At 51.7% G+C, this 11,575-nt stretch overlaps 2 pseudogenes; both read right to left on the bottom strand.

Moving 5' to 3' along the window:
• Positions 1-465: 465 nt before the first annotated feature.
• LOC127193255 (nicalin-like) lies at positions 466-1,828 on the bottom strand (annotated as a pseudogene).
• Positions 1,829-1,952: 124 nt separating this feature from the next.
• Positions 1,953-11,575, bottom strand: part of LOC127193254 (SH2B adapter protein 1-like) — a 66,917-nt pseudogene continuing 57,294 nt past the window's right edge.

Here is an 11,575-nt window from a genome sequence, read left to right as displayed (position 1 = left end):
GGGATACTTCCTAAGCGGAGACCTGAACCACTTACAGACTGGAAGGTTAGGTTGATAGAGAACAAGACCCCATCATCATTACCTGACTTGTATAATGGATTTATGCAGTTATTCGTTTTAGTTTTTGTTCTCTTATTTCCAGTGGTCTCACATCTCCAAGAAGCACAAAAACAGCTGTTGGGAACTGTTAGGCTTGGACCCCCTAGGGCCATGCCCTGGCTGGTATGCAATTGTTATTCTGCCCTGGCAGCTTTCTGTTGTGAACATTGTGCCTCACTGAGCTGACCACAAGTTCCTGTTTTGCACCCTGGTTACCTTGGTTACATGGTTCCTCCTGTTCTGGGGACTGCCCATCTACATTGTCTTGTATTTGTCCACCTGCCTCTGTACTGTATAAAAGGCCTTGGCCCCTCCTCATTAAACAGCATTCTCTTAGAACAGATGACCCGTTGTCTGGAGTGTTCTTCAACCCACAGTCCCTCGCTCGATACGTTGGGGTAATTGCAGCGTGGGCGCTGCAAACACCGGCACGTCTGGGGGTGTCCCCTTCTCCATCAGGTTGTAGACAACCCATGTCAGGACCTCAGCGATGATCCACGTATTTAGAGTCAGGGTCTTGGAGTCCACCCAGGACCACACATCCATGATGCTGCTGCACAGCCCCAAGCGGTAGCTCTCCAGGTGCAACAGCGTGAAGGTACTTAACCTGCGGATGGCGAAGTGCTCATGCTCTCAGGCCAGCAGGTTGTCCGCCAGGTTGATCTTCGTGTGCACAGTGGAGAAGCTGACATGGGGGAACAGGTGCGCAGTCACTGTCTCCAGTTCATGCAAGAAGGCATGCTGCAGCATCCCCTCCCATGGTGGCTTGGATACAAGCAAACGCAGGTGGCTTCCATGTCCCACGGAGTCCAGGCACAGCACAAGGGCCATGTTGTCCCACAGCAGGCTGGAGTCTGTGTGGTCCAGGCTGGCCTCCAGCCTTGGTAGTTGAACTTGCCCCCTCCGGAGGCAAACAACAGGAGGTTATAAGCAGCATGTGTATGCTTGTACGTGTAGAGGTGTGAGAAGAGGCGAGCAAGCTCCAGCAGCACAGAGATGCCACTCCCATTTGAGTCAGCGCCCAGAGACAGTCATGGGGCCACCCCAAGGGCATCCTAGTGAGCCATGATGACAATGGTGCGGAGGTCCTCACCTCCCAGCCCTGTCACCCATCCCTCCACACTGGCGATCAGCCAGTCGTTCACTGCCTGGCTCAGAGCTCCGTTGGTCACCATCTGGAAACCATTGGCTGTGGCCATGTGGAGCAGCACTTCAGCGGCAGAGGCAGAGCCCTGTGAGGCAGAGGCGGCCTGGGTCTGCTCATAGATGAACAGCAGGGCCTCATCCTTCACGGCAAACTCCATGGGCACCACGGTCTCCATGGCCAGCATCTCAGGCTTGATCTCCTAGAATTGCCGGACAATGTCCTGGGGCACGGCAGCGATGGCACGGGGCAGGATGATGACCACAGTGCCCACTGCCTGTCCCAGAGCCTTTTGATAGTGCTCATAGGAAAAATCCAGAAGCCGCATCAGAATGCAGCAGCTCAGCACATCTGCTTCCACTGTGCGCACCTCCATGTTGAACACTGCATTCCGTATACTTTATGGCTGGCCCTGCAGGTCTTACTGCTGCATGCGGTACACAGTGAACTCCTGTGCGGTGTTGGCAGTGGGCAGCAGCGGGCGCCAGGAGCAGCCGCACGGTAGGCGGGAAAGATGATGAAGCCAAGGGGCAGGCATGATGCCTTCAGTGCATTCTCCAGGACCTTGCCTGCTTCCTCCGGCATCCCGGTGGGCAGTGGGCCGCAAAGCCAGTAGACAGTGACAGGAAGCAGCTGCGGCTCCGCAGACTCAGCTCCTGCATGGGCAACTGCCATGTCAAAGGGTTGTCTGTCCTTTGGACTTCCCAGTCTGGATCCCCGGGTGCTGGAGGATGTGCAGACCCAGGCGGTGGTCCCGTCGACTTTTATGGCAGTGGGAGTGGTCAGTCCTCCAGGCCTCCGCACTGAAGCTCTTTTCCAGCAGCTTATCTTTTAGGGCTTCCAAGTCCATGACCGGCTCCTCCAGCATTGTGCACATGGTCTTCAGAACCTCCATCATCTTAGCCAAGTTGGTGGGCTACTGGGCGGCGCCTTTGAGACCTGCCAGCTGAGCCTAGCGATAGACATAGTCACTTGCTCTGAAGGGCAAGAGAGTGGAGGAAGCATGGGGTGGCATTGGTCACCCTTGCACACCCCTGCATGGCTCCCAGCCTGCTGCCACTGGTAGGGCACATAGCTGACAAGGACAACATCACTGGAGCCTCCAGACTCCAGAGGGATGGGGTGCATCCAGAAGTGCTCAAGCATATCAAAAATGGACTGGAAACACAGATGTAGGACCCAGCATTGACCCTCCGCATTCACTGACAAGCGCAGGTGCTTGGCCTTGCCCTGGAAATTGAAAGTGAGGATGAATTTCACCACGTCTTGTCTCACTCTGACGGATCAAGAGGACACCATGTGAGCCAGTGTCTCCTTCCAGCACTAACCGAGCAGCCTTGAGTCAAGAGGGCATGCCATGGAACCATGGATAGCCTGAGAGGGGCTGATCCCCCTCACCTCTCCCTGGAACACGAATGACCCTGTGGCTGCTTCCTGAGTATCCCGGGAGGGTGGGGGGTTGAGAGGGGATGAACTGTCCCTGCTGGGGCTCCTTCCTCAATAGGACTGTGAGGGGGCAATTCTGAAGGAAGCAGTTTCATTGAGTCAAAATGGAAGGCAGCAATGGAGGCAGAGCTAGGAGAGAAGGACGCTGATGGCCAGTCCGGTCCAAGAAGTCCCCATAAGCTCCCTGCGACAGGCGGTCATTACTCTCACTGGGTTGGCAGACTCTCTGAATGATTCAGGCAGGGCAGCCCCAGGCTTTCTGTGTTATCCTTTGTGAGGAAGGAGGTCCCAGGGGCCAAGGGAAGAGTCATGGGATGGGGTCTAATAGCAGGCCAGGGTCTTGGGCTTAGGAAGTGACACTTCTGCCATTGAGGCTGCCCTCCTGCCCCTGAGGTCAGCCCAGTTGCCTCTCCTCCATGGCCCACTCCTGCTGGGTCAGGGGCAGCCTCTCCAGGCCCCATGAAATTCAGCAGCTCCTCCCTCTGTACCATCCCTGCTCTGCCCTTCACGGTTCCCCCTCCACGACTTAGTCTGAGCCTCTCAAAGCGGTGATTCCATCTTTCCCCAGGGGAGCCGTCACTAGCCAATGCCCTACCAACTGTCCTGCACCACCAGAGGAGTTGGAGTTGCTGTTTCCACCTAAAACTGGAGGGCCGGATGTGGTCTCCAGAGGCCCAGCTGGGGAGGGAGAGTCAACGCCGCCCCCCAACCAACGCCCCCCAGGATGCCTTGTACAGAACCTCTGACTGAGTGACCCACGCATGGGAGGGAGAAAGAAGGAAGTGGGCCAGCCAGGTCCTCAGAAGATGGAGAAGGGCCCAATACTGCCAGGGGCCCACCCACCCTGCAGATCTCAAGGTCATGTGGTGGTGGCCTTTCCACACCAGGGCTCAATGGGGCCAAGACAGGTAGAGAGAGTGAACCTGAGGCCCGAGCCACCTCATCTTTGAAGTGCTTCAGGAATAGCTCAGCAAATCTGTCCGAAAAGGCAGCCTCTGCTCCAGGCTCTGCATATTGCGACGGGGGGGGGGGGGGGGGGGCAGGGGAGGGGCGGGTAGAGGTGAAAATGGGCAGCAGCCCTTGCTGCTCACAGACTCACAGAAGTCTTGCTAGCTTGGGGGAGGGAGTGGTGGTGGATCCAGAAGAAGGAAGTCTGCTGTCCGGGTATCCTGGAGAAACTTTTCCTCTGAACTTCCCTCCGGTTTCCGCTCCTAGACTGCCAAAATCTGGGAGAGTAGGGGAGAAAAGGCCTAATCCAGGAGTGGGGATCAGTTATAAATTCCCTCCAGATGACAACATAGGGAACCTGGTCTGAGTGTCCAATGGACCCAATTTCAAACACAACCTTTTTAACAGCCATAGTAGTATTTAAATCAAACGTTCCTGCAGCTGGCTAGCCAACTCCAAATGAGGGCAATTCGGAGGGACAGAACGTAATCATTTTGTCCTTTTTAACAACTGAAGACGTGTTGTGGGCTTTAGTCCTAACTTCAGTCAGGTCAAGAACTATAGTCAAAGGGGTAGATTCCGTCTGTCCCATATACAGATAAAAGTCCAAAAAGATCGTCAGTCCTAGTGCACAAGCAAACACAAAGACCAGAACAGCTCGCCACTGCCACTGATGAGGAAGACACCAAACCAGTGGGTGAAGGCCTGGATATCCACCAGACACAAGGCGCCCTCCTGGAAATCTGGAGCGTCCTCCAGACTCCTTCCAGTGGCCGTCTTGGCCACGCTGGCGGGGACTCGAACCCCGACTTCAGGCTGAGGGACTGTCACCCTCACAGGCACTCACGAACAGATCGTTGGCCTACACAGAATTAAATAGAGTATGGCGACTCGGAGACAGACTGAGGTACCTGGCAGATGCCCAAGCGATCCTCCAATCCGGGTCCTCTCTTTTCAAGTGGTGCTTCGATTCCCAGCCAATTCACCACAACGTAAGACTCTGATCAGGAGAGTCTATTCCAGGAAGCGACCAAATGAGAGACCTCTGAGGCAGAGGCCGGTTAGAGGCCGGTTCAACGTGCAAGAGGATCCGACATGAGGGGCCCACCTGCACTGGAGGGAGAGGCAACCTCTAGTAACGAAAGCACTGAGTTTTTATACTTTTTCAAAGGCAGATTTGTAACAATCCTATTGGCTGTTTAACATGATTTTTAGTTCTAGTGGATGGTTCTAAAACTAAGTCTCAACCTGGAGGTAACTGTCTTGGGGTGTGGGCAGGTGGGTAAGTTCCTGTTTGTACAAGCTCTGCAGGGTGGAATTCCTCAGGGACTGTCTCTTTCTGATCCTGCTTCAAAAGTTAGGTTGGATTTATTGGGTTTATCATGTGTGGGTAAATCATAATGTCAGGTAGGAACTATTTCTACATTAGAATAATTATATAAACTGATAGCAGTAAAAGAAAAAAAAAAAAAAAAACAGAAACAAATAAAAGGTACCCACGAAAGAACGGAAAGAAAATGAATACAGAGATTTAAGAATCTATGTCTGTGCTCAGGTCCGGCTACAGAAGCAGAGCTGACCTTCATTTGAGCCCAGCTGCCTCACTGCACAGATGGAAAACAGAGGACTCCAAAGAGAAAGTGGGTTGGTGGGTTTGTACTCTTAAGTTGTAAATGTGCAGAGATCATCCAAGCGCAGAAGTCCCATGGAGCTAAGAACACAGGACTCAAGACAGAGGACCCAACCTAGCTCCCGGGTATGGGTGGAGCCTCATGGTGGTGATGCCTAGATCCTTCTGTCCTGGCAGAAGCTGAGTGACATTCTATGCCCTTCCCTGGTGTCTGGACAGAGTGCTGTGCTCCAGTTACCAAGGATCCCAGGCTGGCATTTCAGAAAAGGCCCTTGTCAGCTGGCTCCTTTCCCACAGCCTTGGCTAACTTCACAAAGGTCATGGGGCAGGGCCCAAGGGTGCAGTGATCCAAGGGTGCAGTGAAGACTAAACTAACGACACTCTTGGCGACTCTGCCCTGCCAGGTGTTGATGCACGAGGTGGCTTTCCCTTCCCTTTCCTAATACTCTTGGTGTCTCTAAAGCCTAAAATAAAGAACTGCAGCTTTGTAGGGGTTCAGGAAGAAACATGTCACCCTGGTGTGAGGTGACCCCTCAAAATGAAATCAGATGTGACTGGCCACTTACAGGTTATGATGTAATCAGTGACTCTGCTGAAACTTGAAAGCAGATGGCAGTAGGACAGTCAACAACCAGGGGGTGGAAAGGAGTGTAAACAGTCCTAGGTGAATACGGTGTTGTTGACCTGGTGGATTTATTTCCTGTCTCCATAGTGTATCCTTTCATCAGGACTACTGGATTCCAGAACTCCAGTCTAGACAGGAATTGACGCTGCCACCTCTCCACTTACCCCACTGTTTCTCCACACTCAGGACTCCTGTGTGGCGACAGAAGTGGGCTGTGCTCACAGGGTACTTTGAGGGGTGGGGAGTGGGGGGGGGAGGGACTCAAAGGACAGTCGCATCTTCCAGGCAAAGAGGCTGTATGGGGACAGTAGTGGAGGCAAAGTGCTCCTTCTGTGGATGATGCTGTCTTTGTCTCCATCTCCACGAGAGGAAGACAAGTCTAGTCATGCCTGCCACCCAGCATTCAAACAGACTCATGCCTCTTCTTGGTTCCTTTCGTGGGAGCTCTGAGTTGGTTTCGGTGGCTTTCATCAGACCTGAAATTCTCCCCTCCCCAGTACCTCCCAAGCCTTTGGGCAGGTCCAGGCTGAGAGGCCAGGCTGGGAGTCTGGGCTATGGTAAATAAGGCTCTGAGGGGGACTGTGAGAGCCCACTGCTCTGCCCAGGCAGGTCCTCCCTCTGGGTGGCCAGAGGGGCCAAGACTCGGTATTGCCTCACTGGGAGAGTCTGAGCCTTGTCTCTGCTGAGGCCTCTCTTCTACTCCTGTTGTTTTAAGTCCAGCAAACACTTGGGGAGCGAGGAGTGGAGGGGGTGGGGGTGGGGGTTGGCCTGGAAGAAGGGCAGGAGGAGTGGGCCAGGAGCTAGGAGCTTTTGTAGTGTAGCAGATGAGAAGAGGACTTGAGAGTCCTGGGTCCGAGAATTGGAAAATAGATTTTTTTGAAAACAGACAAAAACACTACAGACTTCAGGCAGCAGCAGAAAGCACAGGGCTGAGAAATCTCTTTTTTCTTCCTTCATTCCTTCCTGACAACGCCTCCCCACCCCCAACCCCCAACCCCCTGCCATTTTTCTATGAACAGCTGGGCATCCTGACTCACACACTAGTCTCTGTTCTCAGTCCATGTTCTCCATGCCCCAGGGGCTGGGGAGAGGGCAGCTGCCACAGGACACAGAGCAGAGGGCAAAACCATCACCACCGCAGACTGGCCCAGCATCCTTGGGCAGCTCTGAGCCTGGGAGGCTTTGCTTACATAATGAAATTCTCTCTCTGCTTCCCTGGATTGTTGTTAAGGTTAAATTGTGACTCTGTGTGCCATACGCCTGTGGCATAGTAGGTAATAAATTGGCATAATCATTACTCTTGGTCAAACACTGCTCATCCACAACCTTTTAAAAATTTACTCTAAGAAAGCAAATTTCATGTGCATACTCAGTCACCTTTCACCTTGCCCATAGCTAAGAGTGGGCTGGGGATGGGTGTGTGCTTGCTTGGAGAAAAGATGTTTGTTTGGCACACAAGCATATGCTCCCTGTCCTACAACATGCATACTACATGCACCTGCACATGAAGGATATATAAACACTCAAACCGAGACAACTAGCCTCAAGGGATTCAAAGGACAGGTTGCATTTTCCTCCTTTTCAAAAAGCCTTAGAAAAGCCTGGTGATCCATCTGCCCAGGATCACACAGCAAATGCACTTTGGAACCAAAGTCTCTTTAAGGCCTTTCTCCAGCAGGACAACCCTGATAAACAGAACTGGAACTCTCAATTGGGGAACAAATGGCCTCTTAAAAAGTATTGAGGAGAGCTGGGCATGGTGGCTAACGCCTTTAATCCCAGCACTTGGGAGGCAGAGGCAGGCGGATTGCTGCGTGTTCCAGGCCAGCCTGGTCTACAAAGCAAGTCTAGGACAACCAAGGCTACACAGAGAAAAAAAAACCCTGTCTCGAAAAGAAAAAAGAAAGTATCTATGAAGCCAGGTGCAGTGGCTACACCTATAATCCCAGCCCTCAGGAGGCAGAGGCAGGACAGCCAAAGCTACACAGAAAAACCCTGTCTCCAAGAACAAAACAGAAAAAGTAAACAAACAAACAAACAAACAAACAAACAAAAAAAGGGTATAGGTGAGCTGTCTTGAGGAAGACATTAAGGAAATACATTTCTCTGGGAGCAGACTGGCAATTGCCAAATCTAACACACACACACACACACACACACACACACACACACACACACACACACACACACACTACAGATTCCTGTGAAAGTTACGTCACAGAAAAGACTAGCTGCCATCCTCAGAAAACTTATTTTGCTCTAGGCTCCCCCTGGGATCCTTCCTTATTTTACTGGTGCCCTTAAGGGGCAGGTGGGGTCAGGCTCAGGAACCATGGAGGCTGGCTGGGATGGTCCTGTGATACAGTGGACAGGCAAGTACATGGTCTTTAAAACAAAAACAAAAACAAAAACAAAACTAGAAAAATAGGCAAAGCCTGGAAGGTTTTGGTTTCCTGTTCTGCTCCAGGCATCCTGCAGCTATTAATGTGACCTAGCTGGTGCCATTCCCCCTGGACCATGGCACCTCTTAAAGACGCTGCTGTAAAATGTGGCTTTGCTTCCCTGCTGGGATTCCGCAGGCGCGCTTGAAAGTATCTTTTCTAAATAGAGTTAATGAAGTTTTACTCCCTGCTCCTTGAAGAGCAGGGACCTCCTTTGATGAGGGAATTGGAACGCGAACAGTCATGTTTTGGAGGTATTATTGTTTATTTCCTTGTGGTACTGCAGCTTCCTCTGGAAAAATCCAACCAATACATCCGTTTCAAGGCCCAAGGAACTCCCCGGTGTTGACCCTCTGTCTGATTCCTGTGTGGTCAGAGCCTGATGCCTTTCAGTGCCCACACTTATTTCCATGGTAAAATAATTCCATGCTCGGCTAAATCCCACTTACACACCAGCGTGCACCTGTTAAAATAGGTCATTTTTCACAGTTAATCTCCAGGATTCCATGGGTGTGTGTGGGAACGCCTGACAAACACAACCTGAATGTCACAAAGGACGTTCTTCTCTGATGAATGGCTCTGGTGGGCCCAGGCGTCTCCGCTGCTTGTCTGCACCGATCTGAGAAATACGGAGACTATAGACTACAGTTTCGTTTCAACATCGGAGGCTGTGTGAACTAACATGGCCTTTTGTCTCGTGTTTGAATTAGGCTCCCAAGGAGCTCTTTTCCAAGCTCAGACAATTTTCCTCAGTGTCTCCAATGACGTGGAGGAAAGGAAGGAATAAAGAGGAGGAGAGTCTGACAGACGAAAGAAGGGAGGGAGGGAGGGAGGGAGGGAGGGAGGGAGGGAGGGAGGAAGAAAAGGCAGTTTCAGAGCCACCTGTTCTAGCATGATGCTTGCTTCCCCAGGCTTCCCAGAATCACTTAAGGCCAAAAAGCAAATGCATGAAAGAATATTTTTGATTCTGAGACCCTGGGCCTGAGTTTCCTTTCCTTCTTCGGAGCCACTGTGCTTCTGGGAACCCAAAAAAACCCAAGTGAAAATTTCTGGAGACTGCTTCAAAAAGCATAAGGGTTAACCACAAACCTGGGTCCTAGGTTCCAGACCAGGCAGGCCAAAGGTCACCAAGGTAAGTGATTGGTTCCTTTTTTGTCAACTCCAACACATGTTAGAGTTTATCTGGAAAAAGGAATCTCAGTCAGGAAAATGCCTCCATCAGACTGGCTTGTAGGAGAGTTTGTAGGGCCATCTTCTCAATTAAAAGTTGACGCGGGAGGGCCTAGCCTCCCTGGGCAGTGCCATCTCAGAGCAGGCAGTCCATCATTGTCGAAGAAACCAGATTGAGCAAGCCATGGAAAAAATGCAGTTAGCAGCACTCCTCTGTGGCTTCTAAATAAACCCTTCCCTGCCGCCACGAGTCGCTTTTGGTCATGAACCAACCAAGGACAGAAGGCAGTCTGGGAAGCTTGGCTTGTGGACAGGGACAACCTGTCACTCACCCCTATCCCCATCCCCAAGGTTTGTGAGGCCTTGGGGATTTCCTCTCCCAGGTAGTTCATCTTAATGAGAGTCAAGGTGAGTCTGGCCCAGAAGCGTGGGCAGCTGCATCACGTGGGCCACAGATCTCCCGGGAAAGAATCCACAACTCAGGAAGGCCAAAGCCAACTTGAACCTGGTCATTAACATACACAGGAATCCTAAATCCAAGCACGGGGTTTCCAGACTGATTTAAACACTTTATCTGAGGCATGTGTGAAGACAGGCCAGGACTCCTGCGCTGGACTGGTGTAGGGAAAGCAGAAACTCCTTTTTTAGGGCAGCAGAGGGCACATCACAGATCCCCAAAGATTTTTGCCTCCCACTGTGCTTCTACCACCTGCAGCATGGCTCTGGGGACAGTGATAGCTGGGGCCTTAAAAGATCCTCTCTGAGGGCACAAAATACACGGCCTTAGCATCCACCATCCTTAACACTTTCTGAGTGTACTTGGAAGAAACCAAGTCCTTCCTGCTGTGACTACAGCTGAGCAAGCTGTTGGCCAGGCTCTGTTTGTCAAGAGTATGGAAGACTAAATGAAAACAAAACCCTACAAAGTGGATTCAGCGTGAGGCCTCATCTCGGGAGGGTGGAGTGAATAGCTGGAGTCTGAATCCAACAGTTTGCAGGGGACCGACATGGCAACCACAGGGCGGTTGCTGAGGGAACCCACAATCATGACATGGGGGAGATGAGGAGCTGACGACCTTTGACCTGGGAAAGAAAAGGCTTGAGGAGCAGGACAACTGATGTCACATACCTGGTGGACTGTCATGGGGAGGACCTGAGTTTGCTCCCTGTGACTCAGACACTACAACGTGGACTGCCATTGTGGTGCGGGGAGGAGTACAGAGGCCAGGTAGCCTTTCAAAGTTCACAGTTCTATTATTTTGTGCACTTAGTAGACACTAATAAAAAATGGGGGGAAAAAAAAGCCTGAATTAAAAAAAAAAATTGATTCTTTCCCTCTTGTCAGAGAGATCCTAACGATGGGTCAGGACAAGCTCGAGGTGGTGAGTTCCTGTCACTGGAGGAAATTAAGATGGGGACAGGAAGCCATCAGAGGAGCCTGCGTGGGAGCTGGCGTTGAGCCTCTGGGCTGCACTTTGCCCAGAGTCCTGGATTCTCTCCTGCTGCTGTAATTTAACAAACTGCTTACATCCACACCTGGCTTCCTATTCAAACAGCCCAGCTGGGGTGGGGAGGGCCTGCACCACAGGTGGGCAGATTAGTAACAGACTCTACCGGGGTCTCAGGAATGTGCCAGATCCTCTTGCTAGCCTGAAAGTTGCCTCCTCTCGCCTCAGGGGACACCAACCCCTCCTCAGCTGGAAAGGGGGTGTTTGTGCTGTGTCTGAGCAAAAGAGTAGGGCAAAGGAAGAGCAGAGCCCCCCAGCACCCTTAGTCCCTCTGCCATCTTCTCAGGGAATGCTGGGGCCTTGATGGGGTAGTGAAGGACGTTAGCACTACTCCATTGTGGGAGCTGTAAGCCGATTGATTCCAGCAGTGGTTTCTGGGGCTGCAACTAGGGGCACCCCGCCATTCATCTCATCTATGTTCTCTACTGAATACTCTATTTTAATGGTAGACTTGAACTGAAACTAGCAGTTTCAGAAGCAAATGGCTTATCGAACTGACAGCCTCTTGCTCCTGCCACAGGTAGGGATTTCAGTTCTGAGATGAAGAACTTAGCACTGGGGAGT

The sequence above is a fragment of the Acomys russatus genome, chromosome 8 (genome assembly GCF_903995435.1).
Source record: "Acomys russatus chromosome 8, mAcoRus1.1, whole genome shotgun sequence".
NCBI lineage: Eukaryota > Metazoa > Chordata > Mammalia > Rodentia > Muridae > Acomys > Acomys russatus.
Note: the sequence above shows the minus strand (reverse complement) of the source record. Positions and strands in the feature narration are given on the sequence as shown.